The sequence below is a fragment of the Alligator mississippiensis genome, chromosome 9 (genome assembly GCF_030867095.1).
Source record: "Alligator mississippiensis isolate rAllMis1 chromosome 9, rAllMis1, whole genome shotgun sequence".
NCBI classification, from domain to species: Eukaryota; Metazoa; Chordata; order Crocodylia; family Alligatoridae; genus Alligator; species Alligator mississippiensis.
In genome coordinates, this window is record NC_081832.1 from 22,796,635 (window position 1) to 22,811,082 (window position 14,448).

General features: G+C 49.8%; 1 protein-coding gene across 10 annotated transcripts in view; it reads left to right on the plus strand.

Moving 5' to 3' along the window:
• Window positions 1-7,740: 7,740 nt before the first annotated feature.
• Window positions 7,741-14,448, plus strand: part of EPB41L1 (erythrocyte membrane protein band 4.1 like 1) — a 155,681-nt gene continuing 148,973 nt past the window's right edge. For 3 of the 10 annotated variants that reach the window (XM_059733233.1, XM_059733231.1, XM_059733232.1), the window contains exon 1: window positions 7,758-7,927. The gene's annotated coding sequence lies outside the window, so the exon portion shown is untranslated. Of the gene's footprint in view, window positions 7,928-14,448 lie in introns of all 10 variants that reach the window. The other 7 variants (XM_059733227.1, XM_059733226.1, XM_059733229.1 and 4 more) reach the window with 5 other exon arrangements.

The window sequence follows — 14,448 nt, forward strand, 5'->3', positions numbered from 1 at the left end:
CTCTTCAATGTCTTTGTCAGCGACTTGGATGAGGGAGTGAAGTATACTCTGTCCAAGTTTACGGATGACACAAAACTGTGGGGAGAAGTGGACACGCTGGAGGGCAGGGAACAACTACAAGCAGACCTGGACAGGTTGGACATATGGACAGAAAACAACAGAATGCAATTTAACAAGGAGAAATGCAAAGTGCTGCACATAGGGAGGAAAAATGTCCAGCACACCTACTGCCTAGGAAATGACCTGCTTGGTGGAATGGAAGCGGAAAGAGATCTTGGAGTCCTAGTGGACTCCAAGATGAACATGAGTCGTCAGTGTGACGAAGCCATCAGAAAAGCTAATGGCACTTTATCGTGCATCAGCAGATGCATGACAAACAGATCCAAGGAGGTGATACTTCCCCTCTGTCGGGCGCTGGTCAGACCGCAGTTGGAATACTGTGTGGAGTTTTGGGTGCCGCACTTCAAGAGGGATGTGGATAACCTGGAGAGGGTCCAGAGAAGGGCCACTCGTATGGTTAAGGGCTTGCAGGCCAAGCCCTATGAGGAGAGACTGGGGCACCTGGACCTCTTCAGCCTCCGCAAGAGAAGGTTGAGAGGTGACCTTGTGGCTGCCTATAAGTTCATCATGGGGGCACAGAAGGGAATTGGTGAGGTTTTATTCACCAAGGCACCCCCGGGGGTTACAAGAAATAATGGCCACAAGCTAGCAGAGAGCAGATTTAGACTAGACATTAGGAAGAACTTCTTCACAGTGGAGTGGCCAAAGTCTGGAATGGGCTCCCAAGAGAGGTGGTGCTCTCCCCTAGCCTGGGGGTCCTCAAGAGGAGGTTAGATAAGCATCTAGCTGGGGTCATCTGAACCCAGCGCTCTTTCCTGCCTATGCAGGGGGTCGGACATGATGATCTATTGAGGTCCCTTCTGACCCAAGCATCTATGAATCTATGAATGGGCACTGCCAACGCCCTGCCACTGCAACAACAGGTATGTTGTTACTGGTAACAACATCCCCAAGACAGATCCTGTTTTACCTGGACTCTGTCTGAGAGCGTTGGTCTGCGTGGCTTTCTTGCTCAGTTACAATCTCACTGCTAATTTGATGGGTTACTGGAAGCAACTCAGTTCTCTGCCTTGTCTCTCAGGTTCTCCTTCTATAAAATGAGTTGATAATATTCCACTTCCTTGCACAGGGGCTCTGAGTCTGCAGCACTGAGGAAGGATTTGGAAGAGGAATGTGCTGCTGAGTGTTATCAATTCACTTTTCTCTTCCTGCTGGCCTTGACATTCCTTTGCCTGAGCATGCTGACACCTTCTTCCCCCCACCATACCCCATGCTGGGACCCACTTGACCCTGAGAGCACCCCCTAGAAAATAGGCCTGTAACTGTAAGTACAGTGATACAGATCATTCCCGCTAAAGGTTAATTAAAAAAACTGCAAATAGAGCTTCAGTGTCCCCAATTTTTCATGTGTGATAGAGATAAGTGACACAAGTGAGATCCCATCAGAGTTGTACATGGGGAGGGTCTGGGAGCATTTGGATTCTTGAATTAAGGACATGATGCATTGGGGAGCACAAATGAGAGTTGATGCTGGAATGAGGAAAGCAACTGCCTCCTTCCTCCATCCCCAGAGTGACTAAAAGTACACAAGATACTAGGGTGAAGTTAAAGGCTTGATCCACAGTCCACAAAAATTAGGCTCCCACTGACTCTAGCAGGCTTGGCTCAGACTCAGAATGCCCATAGGGAGACTCTCTCTCATTGATCTTAGGCACCAAATTTAGCTTTTGTAACAGTAAGGCTTTGAAAAGTCCATGAGCAACAGAAATGCAGTTTTGAGTGGTTTAAAATTCCCCTTGGAGCAGGCTTGTACCCAGACATAAATGTTTCCCTCCCTATTTGTATCCCAGACAATGAGAGCAGGGAGGTGACATCAACTCTACCAACACCTGATGGGTCTGTGGCATTGCCCAGAGGGAGTCAAATGCAGAGAGCAAATGAAAAGAAATTAGGTAAAAGAGAAATTTGTCATCTTCTTCCCTAGGTCTAGATGTCTCCCAGGTCCTGACCCTCTGGTTACAGAGCCCAGCACTCTGCTACGTACAGTGGAGTTCACCCCATGCCAAGGGTGATGGGGAATCAGAGCCGTGCAGTGAGTGCCTTGCTGCTCTCAGCTGGCAGCAGGCTTACTGAGCTGCACAAAGGGGCTTTTCATGCCCTGCATAAACAAGCAAGAGGCATGAAAGGCTGTTATCGCAAAGCATCAACTCTCCCAGCAGCTAAGGCCAGGGTTCCCAAAATAACTGCCTGCTATAAACCTACAGAGCGAAATGTCAAAGGCCAAGCTTTATCTATCCCCTACATGGGCTGAGATGTAGCAAGGAGATGGAGAGAGCAGCTGTCTGAGGAAGCATGGTTTGCTGGCTAGCTGATGTTCATGAGTAAAGGCTTTTGGGTGCTCTGAAATATTTTGCTAATTTCTGTGAGCCATTGCCCCACAGCCAGCATTAGTACAGTATGTTTTTGGAGCACCCCCCAGCTGGGTGAAGCTGAAGCTGTATTTGCTATAAGCACCTCACCTCTGCATTGTCTCCTATTGGAAGGGGCTGAGAGCTCTCCTACTGCTCCGTGCTCTACCAGCTGTATAATAGAAGCAATGCAACTTCTCCCTTCCCCAGTGTGTTCTGGGGATAATCGTGGTGCTCGATAACTGTGCTAATGTGTGGTAGTGTTACAAACTTCTAGCTAGAAGGGAAGCCACTTGCCAAAGGCTCAAGTCTAGCTGCGGACTGAACACCTCCAACTTCCCCTGAGATAAGTAGGGGCAGCTGGGATTCAGCCAAGTGGATTGTGAATTCTTCTCATCTTCACCTGTACAGGTCATTTGAGATATGTGGAACAGGATTCTCAGTGAGTGTAAATCAGCAGACTGCAGTGGAGGAGCACTAATTTGCAGCAGAAACACTGGGGAGGTGGCACATTGTTTAAGTGTTCATCAGACTAACATGACTGAGGCATGCCAGTGGCCTATAACCAATGGTACACAAGGCAGTGATGAGGATAGCATTATATCCAGCTGCCTTGGACTCCCCAGCCCAAATGAGTAGGTACCTGTTTACAGCTGGGTCACTCAGGCATGACATTTGGCAAAGGTCTAGAGCAGTCTTGTACTTACACTTGGGGATCAATAGCAACTACACCCCACTGACCTGCTGACTTGAATGAAATCATGACAGCTCTGATTTATGCCACCTGAGAACTGCATGCCTGATGTGCATGCTCACACTAGAAGTCAGCAGAATGAAACCACGGGTCAAATTTACTCCATCTTTGGGTTTTGTCAGATTTGGTTAAATAACTTCTTATAATAATAACTAATCAGTAAGGCTGTGTCTGCCTAATGGGAGTATTATAAGGACTAATTAGTGAAGGTTTGCATAGTGATAGGAAGCTAGTAAGTGCTAGGGGTTATTGTTTTTAGTGGGAAAATTAGTGATGATAATAAGACAGGAAGAAATGAATGAAAGTCAGTGCACTATGAGGGGAAGCAGTTATCTTTGATCTCTGCTAAACCGCGGCTCTGATCCATGCCCAGGGACTGCACAAGCTTAATGAGAAAAGGAAAAATAATTACAGTAACATGAGCCTCAAGAAAACAAGGACATTAATGGAACCCACAACTCGATTCCCCTCCTATGCTGGCATAAATCAGGGCTAATTCCACTGGTGTCAAAGACATTGCATTGGTCTGAGGGAGAGAAACAGTGGCGCTATAGAGTTTGGTTTTAAATACTCAAGTGCAGATTTGCCTGTTCATATGTCAGGAGCCCGTGCGGGTATGGATGACCCAGGACAGGTCCACAGACTCCTTTCCTGTGTACAAGGCAGGGCAAGACAATGAAGCAGACAGATTACCAGTCTGACACATAAATTGGAGTAGGTGCTTCAGGGACTGCTGCTTTCCTGGCTCTATCCACCTCTGCTCTGCTTACATGTGGTTGGGGCTCTGGTGCTTTAAAGATGCAGCAGAGGAAGGGGGCAGCTAGTCAAAGAGTATAGGCAGAACCTCTTGGAACTTATAGACCCTGGTGCCCACCATGGTGCCCACCAAAGGCAAGGGGCAAGAGCTCAGTGACCAGATCTGCCTTGTTCCAGGCAGCATACAGGGTGGGGGTGGAGGAGGCATTTGCATTTCTCTCTGGTGCTGTTCTACTGGTCAGTTAGGAAAACCCAACTCCTGGGGGGGGGGGGGGGGGATTAGTTGGGGTTTCTTTTTGTGCTGCTACCAGCAGTGTGAATGTCTGGCCTGTCAGCTGCTGTTGTGAGACCTTCATGTGCCATCCCAGCAAAGGTCTCCCAATCCAACTGCACTGGCTGTTAGTTCAATTACTCTCCTCTGTGGCTTGGGTGATGATAACTACCACTAGGGGGCCAAGCAAGAGTGGCTAGGAACAGAGGAGATTCATGGCTACATGCTGGTCCCTGGTTTTGGTCACAGATCTATTTTGATGACAAGTGAAGTTTTATGTCTTTTCAAAATTGTATATATTTTTGATGAATAAGTGAAACCCACCAAATTCCAGTGGATTTGGGTTTCAGGTTTTAATTTAAAATTTTTTTTTATAGTTTTTAAAACATTTTTTGTAGAATTGGATCATTTCCCCACCATTTCTGTGACATTTCGTATGACCTCCCTATTCTGACTAGCTTCATAGCTGGCTGTCTCCACTGCTTTCCTCATTCCTTGGTAAGGATGCTTGAAAGCTCTCTTGATTTTTATTGAATAACTAGCTGAGGTTTCATCATATGATGAGGTATAATCAATAAATCATGTGCCAGCTGGAGTTATTTTTAAAGTTTTCCCCAGATTTCAGACTACTAGAGCTAAGTGTGTGAGTGGTTGGACCTTTCCATAAGTTAAGAGCTTTTTTTCTCTACTCCTTGTTTAACTACAGAAAATACAACTTGCTCTGTCCCCAGTGAAAGAAAAAAGGGATCAAAAGGAATAATGGAGAAACTGCAATTTGCTCAGTTCTACACCCTACTCCCTATCTCTTTAGTAGAGATCCACATTCAGGTCTGTTCTAGGAAGCCATAAGCAAGAAATCTGCATTTATCATTGAGATGGGTCATCCAACGATTGATCTGAAGAGAGAGAGAGGTAGCTAGCCCTGTTAGTTTGAAGTAAGGCAGAAAGAAGCCAGGGTAGATTTGCACCTTATTGGCTAACTAAATCAGAGAGGCATCTGCTTTTCTAGCAGCAGCTTGCTTCATCCCTTCATAGCATCTGATGAAGCCATCCACTGCTTATGAAAGTGCATGCGTCTCTGATTTAGTTAGTCTATAAGGTGTAAACTTCTGCTTGATCTGAAAACCCCAAACCACCTCTACCATGTACAATTTCTAAGCTGCTCTTTGGTGTGTGAAACATCCTAATCAGTTCAGTACAAAAAACATACTTTTTCTATTAGACAACCTAAAAGAGAGGAATGCTATTGTAGGGGTAATGTTCCTTTTGAGAACTTGTGTGAATGCAGCTATGATATTGTGTGTTTACAGCATGAAGACATTCTTTACAAGGTCAGCGGAGTGTGGCATACAAATGACTTCACTCATCATTGAATTGCAGCCTTCCCTGGGGTGAAACACAGGAACTATTTAACAGTGTGCAGCTACACTACACAACCACTCCGGACTGGAAGCAAAGAATCTATCCAACTGTGACTGCAGAGGGAATCCAAGTAGCAAGCTGAAATGTCTTTTATTTGTAAATGAAGGTCCTCTGTCCAGCTTGGCTCCAGTGCCGGGTCTGACTTTCTGCTATTAAAGAGGCAGGGCTTGCCTAAGTTTGTACAGCTCGGCAGGAGATTAGAACCCTCAATCCTTTCCACTTCTGCTCCCTGGATCTATCCACTAGACTGCACAGCTTTTGTTTTGCTCCTAGAACGGCCTTGTTTGTAAAGAAAAAGCTTCAATGTGACTAAGACAGGGAAGCATTTGTACATCAGTAAGTAAATGCAGTTTGGTTGAACATGTGCTGGGGACTCCACAGTGGTGAAGACAGATGCCGTTTTCTACCTTTGGCTAAATGGCAGATTTCCTGAGGTTTGCACATGTGAAGCCCCTGGGGGAAGCTGAGCAGCGCTGTGTGGAAATCTTAGGCCCAGTTTGTAGCACTGGAAATTGTATGACCCAACCAGGGCTTAGCGTGGTCGTGATGATGCACGCTCCAGTAATGCACCCAGGTGCTACTGGCAGGGGGTGCAGCCTCTTAGGATGAGGTGACTCTTCTGATTTGATGGCATTCAGTGCCATGGTAGCAACTTGTCAAGAGCCTAAGACCAACCCCTGATTTACATATAAATGGCCAGATATTTGAAACGCAAATACAGTCTGGCAAAATGTTTTCTTCTTCCTCTTCCTTCCATGATTGATCCTGAGATCTTTCTTCTCTGAGTTCACCAGCAATAAAATGTTGCAACTGATCACTTTTTTCCTTACCCTGAAGGTATACTGGGAGGGCAGCTTATTAGGCTGACCCTTCCTGGAACTCACTTTACCAGTTCCTTTATTTTTAAATCTTCTAAAGATCATTATAGTAACCAATGACAGATACAATGCCAGATAATAGAACAACACAGCTGAACCATATAAGGAAATCCAGTAATTTAACAGGCTCTGCCTAGTCCTGCATCCAGCTAGAACTGACTGCATTAAGGGAACAATAGGCCCTTAAAATCAGCCCTTGGTACAAAAGCAAGACTAACCCCAAGCTCTCAATGATTATTGACAGAAACAAGGGAAAAGGCAAAACCTCATGGCATGGGAGATCTTGTGTTTCTCTCGGGATTCTGCTGGGCGAAACTAGCTGCATTTGTTCTGTGCTCTGTATTCAAAGAGCTTAGCCCTTTCTTCCCTGTCTGAATACAGCAGTTTCCCCACTTGCATTATCTTTGCTGCTGCAGGTTTTTTGCACCGTGGTAGCACCTTAGGGACCTGGTCCATGACTAGGGAGGGCTGCTTTGTGCTGCACAACCACAGAGCAAAATGACAGCCCCGTACCCTAAAAGAGCATTCATTAGACAGCTGCTTTCTGCCAGTGCACCGGAACCTCTGGCCTGTCCTGCGGGACGCTGCCATGCAGGCTGGGTATTTGGTTACCTGACTCTCATGGCAAGTGCAAGACCGCTCCCGCACTGGCGGATGCGAGCCCTTGGCAAGCTGCCTCCTCTCCAGGCTCTTCCCAGGCCCCCGTGAAACGGAGCCAAGTTAAACCCTTGGGTCAACTGGGCTTGGTGGGGCCTGGCTCCCTCCTGGGCAGGAGGGTGGACGTGCAGAGGCGCTCGGGGAACTCTGGCAAGAAGCGGGGACATCGGTGTCGCGTGGGGGCAAAGATGCCCTGCAGCAGCCCGTGTCGCTGCTGCTGGCTCTGGCGCCCGGCTCCCCGCTCCTGCAAACCTATTCCCCAGTCACCCCGCAGCCGTGGGGGAGCAGCTCGGCCCTGCTGCCTGCCAGGCCGGAGGCTGCTCTCCCCTCCGGTCTCCCGGCCCGACACGCGGGTCGAGTCGCCGCCAGGGCGGGCGCGGCTCCGCGGGTGCCGGTGCCCGATGCGCGGCCGTGGCGGCGCCGGGCTGCGGAGGACGCGGCAGACGCCCCCTGCCGCCCGCGCCGGGGGAGGGAGGGGGGGAGGGGCGGCCGGGCCGGGGGAGGCGCCGGCGGGCAGGGGCGGCGGCACTAGGCGGCGATCGCGGCGCCGCTCTGCGGAGGCTGCTCCCGCCGCTCATTCCGCCCCTGGCTCCGCGGCTGCAGCTGCCTGGCGCGTCCCGTCCCGTCCCGTCCCGTCCCGTCCTCGGTCCCTCCTCGCCGGCTGCCGGGCGGGGACGTGGCCGCGGCTCTGCGCCTGCCTGCCCGGCCCCATCGCCCGCAGGTGAGCGCCGGCCCGGGGAGCTCGGTTATCAAGCCCGGGAGTGGGGGGGGCTCGCGCCCGGGTGCTCTGGGGTGGGCGCCCCACCCCGCCTCGCCTCGCCTCGTCTCGCCCCGCCGCTGCTCGGCTCCCGCGGCGCGAAGCGGAGCGAGGGACAGGCTTTGTGGGAGGCGCGGGCGGCCCCAGCTCGCTGCAGCCGGGAGGAGCCGGCCAGGGGAGCAGCAGAGGCCAGAGCCGCAGGAAAGTTTCCGGGAAGGGCCAGATGGGATCTACCTGCTTTGGGCAGAGCCAGGCCAGAGGGGCGCAGGGAGCTCCCGGGGGCGCGGCGCGGCGCGGCTCCGCTCTGGGCGTGCCGGGCAGGTGATCCCTCAGGGCAGGTAGCCCGGGAACTGTTCCCTGTCAGAGAGCTGGGGAGGCACCGACAGGCTCCCAGATAGGAGCAGGGCTTGGCCGCCACGCCCAAATGGAGCTGCCCCCAGTGCCTGTCTCAGTGCCCCCCTGGGATCCTTCCAGCCCCTCTCGAACTGGTTTCCTGTGACCTCTCCCTGTAAACAGCTTTTTATTTACCTAAAGCTTTGGGCTGGGCGTGTGCGTGCCAGCAGGTGGGTGTGGATCAGTGCCTAGCAAACCAGGCTCTCCCTCTTCCGTTGTGTTGGCAGTGGACACACCTGCATGCTCCGGTAGGTGTTCCTGACTCGAGCAGGGGCAGAATTGGGCCTCAGTGATCTAAGCGGATCAAGGCTTTGTTATGATGGCAGGTTGGGATGATGTGTCGCGGCTCCTACTGCGCCCACCCTAGTTGTTTTCCACCGACTGCTGGGGATCTGGTGCATGTTAAGACGTGGGTGTCCACAGCGGTGCTCAAAAGCGTGTCAGGACTCCATTGCTTCGCCCCGGCAGCTGAGGAGTTAAACAGGCAATGGGAAATAGGGGTGAAAATCCCTATGATCCCAGGCCCCTGTGCAACAAGCAATCCTGGTCACCTAATGAGTTTGGGATGCAAAGCAGAATAAGGAATTCCAGGAGGAAAATCCAGCCACAAGATTTCCCCTTAATTCGAAGCTGCTGTTGTGCCCTTAATAACAGTTAATCACAGGTCCGTTGATTTTGGGAGGATAATTTACATTAGCGGAGAGCGTGCAGGGAGCCAGGAACGACTTGGAATGGGTCCCCGCATATTTCTGTGATTATTTTTGGAATCTCATCATATGGCAGGAGGTAGGGTTTGGTGGTATAATAAAGCTGAGCATTCGCTTAATTGGCCAATTTCACGGAAGGCTGTGCAAAGGTATGGGACCCCACGCGCCCCCTTCCTTGAACTTAAGTGTGATTGCAAAACGGATTATTTCCCTTTGGGGCTCCGCTATGGCATTACTTGCCTCTTGCGTTGCTAATGATCTCCCTTGCATATCACATCCTGGGCTCTTCTCTGAACAAAGAAAAGACCGAATGTGCAGTTTGACAGATCCACTAAATCTTGGAAGGGAGAGATGGCAAGGTCCTAGTCTGAAATGTCCTCAGAGGCACGGCTTTCCTTGCTTCCCTGGGGACGTCCTTTCAAGTTCCAATTGATTTTGCTGTCGTGAAGTTTTCCCTGGCCTGTGGTATAAACGGTCCTTTTCTTTTTTCTTCACTCTCTCCCATTGGGCTTGTTTGATATTTTTCTTCTTCCGAGCTATACAGATAAAGTAACCATATTATTGCTCCCAGTTATGTCCCACTGGGCCATCCAGAATGATTCCTCTTCCAGGTAGTCCTTTACCTTCTGTAAGGAAGCTCTGAGAGAGGGTGTTTCCCAGCCTGCTTTCACATCCACAAGCCTCATCCCCTCCCCCCACTGGTGATGATGCTTCTAGGCTGGATTGAACACACGGACCTGTTTCTTTGTGCTTTACCTTGCTGAAGCCCACTGGAGACCGCTGTACCCGTCAGACCACATTCGCTATTCTAGCCTGGGCTGTAGGCAGCCCATATTGCAACCGTGCCAGCAGGGAGTTGCTTTCGCAGCTTTGTTTGCTGTTCCTTTGTCTCCTTCAAGCAAGTTAAGGGTTAGCAATGCGATCTGGGGAGAGGCTGCAAGACAGCCAGCATGGGGGAGTTTCTCTCTACTCGGAAGGCATTTTTGCAGCTTCGATCTCTTGGGTTGCTGGACTGGAGCCCATTGTTTGTTTATGTAGGCAACTCCTTGGTATTGGAGCCCATACTTTTGAATTGGACCCATGCTTTGCAGACTCCACTGAATGTTGCCTTCAGCCCTGGCAGGAGGAACAGGGATTGCACTGAGCTGTTGGTGCCAGCTATTGATTGTCAGGGCATACACCAGATCTACAACTGACATTCCTATGCCCAGAGCCACCCCTCCCTCTCCCCCTTCCATACACACACTCACGTGCACTCGCACCCGTACACACGGGACTGCCACATGCCGGGTATCAAAGGATCTTGTGCGTGGCCTGGCTCTGATTCTAGTCCCCATGGGCAAGGCTGCATGCAGCATTACAAACACCTCCTCCCTTATCTCCCCCTCAACTAGGCCACTTATCTTTGTGCCTAGCACGCGCTTCCCCTGTGTCCCCTTGCCACTGGAGTCGTCAATGGTTGCAAAGTATTTATGTCTCTTCTATTTACAATCAATGTGTTGTGTTTATTGCTTTAACAGCAACTTCAGGTGGTAATGGAGGCATTAAATCAGACATTCCTATAAATAGCGAAGCTCTGCTTCTGATCATTAGGAGTGTGCTGGGAGCACATACATCTCGGAAAGCTAGTCTGGCGTGGCTCCTCTGCAGGCTGTGTATGCTGTTAGGCTTGTCGGGGTGAATGGATGGCATGCTTGGCCCTGGTGGAGGTCCAAGTGATGCTGTCTCTTGGCATGTCGTTTGGATGATGATGACACTATAGTTGGAGCCAGCCAGAAACTTTTTGGTCAAACTTTTTATTACTGGTTGGAAAAATGCTGATTTGGCCACACCAACACATTTTGGGTGAATGATCTGGGGTGTGAGGACACTTCTAGGAAAGGTTTCTCAGAGCCAGGAAGGCATTTTTGGTTCAGATGGGCAAGAGAGAGTGACCCAGTAGCCTGGTGGCCAGAGTAGTCACCTGGCTGGTGGAGGATAAAGGTTCCAATCCCTCTTCCACCTGATTGAGACAAGTGCCTTGTATATTGGACTTCCCCATCCTGATGCTGCTGCCTGACCACAACAATAGGGGCCATCTTGGGGATGAGTGTCATTTCACTGTGTTTGCCTAATTTTTTTTTTTTATTTTTTTTTTGGTGGGGGGTGGTATTTAAATGGTCTTGTCCTGAGGTAGAATGGGAAAACTTGAGATCATGAAAACTTTCACAGGGCTGGAAGTGTCCCCTCTGATGGCCTGAGTGGCCAGTTAAGAGAAAAATCTGTTTCTTTTGTGGTAGTAGCCTTTATATCCTGGGGTTGAGACATTAGCAACAATAAGGATTATCTAGTCCCCTGGAAATTAAAATGCTACTCTTGTCTTCCCAAACACTCTTTATCTTGCTGTACTGCTGCCAAAAGGTTTTGGCCTATCAGAGGGAGATTTTTCAAGGTGCACAGGACTGTTAAGTTCCTGACTGTTGGTTGCACCTTTGAAAATCTTCCCCTGAAAACTAATTATTGGGAAGATAGTGAGGATGGCCTGTGTGTTAGAGTTCTCAGAGGAGGGGAGATTGTTCAATTTCCAGTTCTGCTACAGCCTTCCTGTGAGATCCAAGGCAAGTCACTTAATTGTTGTATGAATTGGTTTTTGCATTTGTAAAATCCTGTGATGTTTCCCCATCTCCCAGAGGTGTTGTGAAGACAGTCTCCTTGTCTGAGGGTCTTGGATGGTAGTAAAGCATGACATGAAGAGTTTGGATGGAAATAGAGTAATTTTAAATGTGGGTTTCAGTTTTAAGGCAAGAACTTAGCAAGGGTGGTATCTACCACTGCATATTAGATTCTGACACAGTGCCTGTCATGTTGAGCTCCACGCCTGCTCCAAAGTCAGCTGCATTGTTCTGAGAGCAGCAGCGAAAGCACAGAGATGTGAAGCCCCGCTGTATCAGAGGTGCCCGCGCGAGTACACACATACATGCAATTATAAATACGCTGTTCTAACACAGCGTCTAAAAATGCGCTCGCATTGACAGTGTGACAGCTTTGGCTGAGCAGCCCATTGTTCTCATTAAAGCAGTCAGATGTCTTTCTGAGTCAGCGGGTTTTCATTGTAGTCACGATGGAAAAAAGAAGCATCAGATTTTTTGTTGGGGTGAGGGGGAATCCTGCATGTCTACAGTGCTAGGAAGCAGTGGCAGGGCATGTCATCCTCTGAACATGCTGGTGCTTAGGGAGGGATTGGTGAAAGTTGCCCCAGTGGGAATAGGAGGGAGAGTAGGTGATTCCACCTCTGTAGTGAAGCCCTAGTGTTCTACAGTAAGGGTCCACAGCACCAGTCACTGCTGCTTTAAGCCTGAGTTTAGAAGCTATTGTGTTGCCTGAGACCTGAATGCAGGAGTAGAAAGGTAAAAGGGTACCTGAAGAGCTGGCTCAGCCTGGGTCACCACAGGGTTGGTCTCATCAGTGGAACATCTGTTTGGGCATGGAGTGTGCTGCCAGAGGCTCTTCTCCAGAGGGTTGGCAGTGGATACCTTGCCTGAGAGCTAGATGCACCCAACCTTCAATCGTCCAATGGGAACTAAACACTCTGAGACCACAAAAATGCCATGGAAGAGGAACGTTTGGGCCAGGCTGTTGTCCCACTGGGCCCAGAGCCAAGTTGTATGGGCCTTATGCTAATCAAGGAGTGTGGTGACCTGTGAGGTGAGTACATGCCTGAGAGCCAGTAATGCTGGGGTGCTGAGGCTGAGTCGGAAGTGTTCTATGCCTCAGTTTTCCACTTTATAAAATGGGGATAAATATAGAGTGACCATAAGGAAATCTGGGACATTTGGGACAATGCCTCTCCCTTCCCCCTGCCCACCCCCCTCCAATGTCAGCAGTGCTGCTGTAGGCAGAGGTGGAGGCTGAGTGGCATGGTTCACTAGCCAGGCAGGCAGCAGTGGTGCTTGCCTACCCACCTTCCTGGTGCATTGCATGCCTCTGCTTCTTTGCGGGACTGCCCTGCACCTGGGACACACTCATTTTAATATTCACCAACTGGCCAAGAACTGCTGGTGAAATCCAGGACTGTCCTGGGCAAATTGGGACTAATGTTTACCCTAGGTAAGTCAGATTAACTTGTGCATGGGAAATGTGCTTGTATTTTCAAGGTTAGTGCCAGAGCAGATCGGCCTGAGCCTTGTAACAGGAGCAGACCATGTGCAGTAGTGTAGTAGTGACCAGAGAGGAGTTCACTCTTATTTTGCTGTATTATTCTGCTGATGTTTTCAGTCTTACCACTCGCTCTGTATAACCATAACCTTGGAGCCTCCTGTCCTTCTGGCCACTGGATTTACTCTGGGAAGTGTCCATGCTGATGACTGGGTCTGCAGCTGGCTTGGTCCCTACATCTGCTTGAGGGTCCTGGGTTGGAAGTAGACTCCAGATTCCTTGCATGGCAGTATAGAGCACTGGATAAAGGATCAGGTTGACCCTGCTATGTTAAAAGTGCAAGACCTATTACTACAAAACTTCAGTTTATCAAATCCTGGCAGGTCGGTGGTTTTACTAGGGCACTTGGCCTTTGGCTGAGATGATGTGTGGTATCAGTTTAATGTCTGATCCTTCCTTTCATAAATGCTGCATGCCCCTGGAGGCTGGGGGGGGGAGCAAGGAGAGCTCCTGCAGGTGGCCACAGCATTGGGGGGGGTGGCGACCAGTGACCGCCCTTTTGCAGGGGGTGCACTGCCATGTTCGGGGTGGACGTGCACCCGCGTGCACCCCCTATGCATTGCCAATATTTCTTTTTGTGGGCCAGGCTCCTGCCCTGGAATGTACAAGGGCTCTCTCATGATTTAGTAGGTCATTGTCATCTCTTACAGCTCTTATTTTACAGTGTGTTCCCTTAGATCCACGGTTCTCAACCTTTTTAGACCCCAGGCACCCCTTGTTATGTTCAAGGCTCCCCTCAGAAAATGTCAGCTTTTAGTTTGCACTGTTTCTTTGCCTACAGAAAAATACTGGAACAATTCTTCTATTGCTGAGGACTCAGAAAGCCCGCAGCTGGGCAGAATGTTTATAACACTATGGATTCCTAGCTGACACCCCTGGGTTTATCTTGTGAATCGTTTTTGCACGCCTAACAATGCTAACAGTGCATAGTTCCCTACAGCACCCTTGAAAGGATCTCAAGGCACCCCAGGGTGCTGCAGCACCCTGGTTGAGAATCAGTGCACTAGACACACAGGAGACTGAAAGCAGCTGCATGTGGGATCAGAGGCCAGGTCAAAGCTGGGACCAAAAGCTAAGCAAAAGTGGGTCCCAGATTGGGTCTCTGAGGAAGAGTACCTAAGTCTGTTTTTTTCCCCCCTATATCTCCTCTCCTTTTGCCCTGATACTGGTTAGCAGAAGCATCTGAGAGGT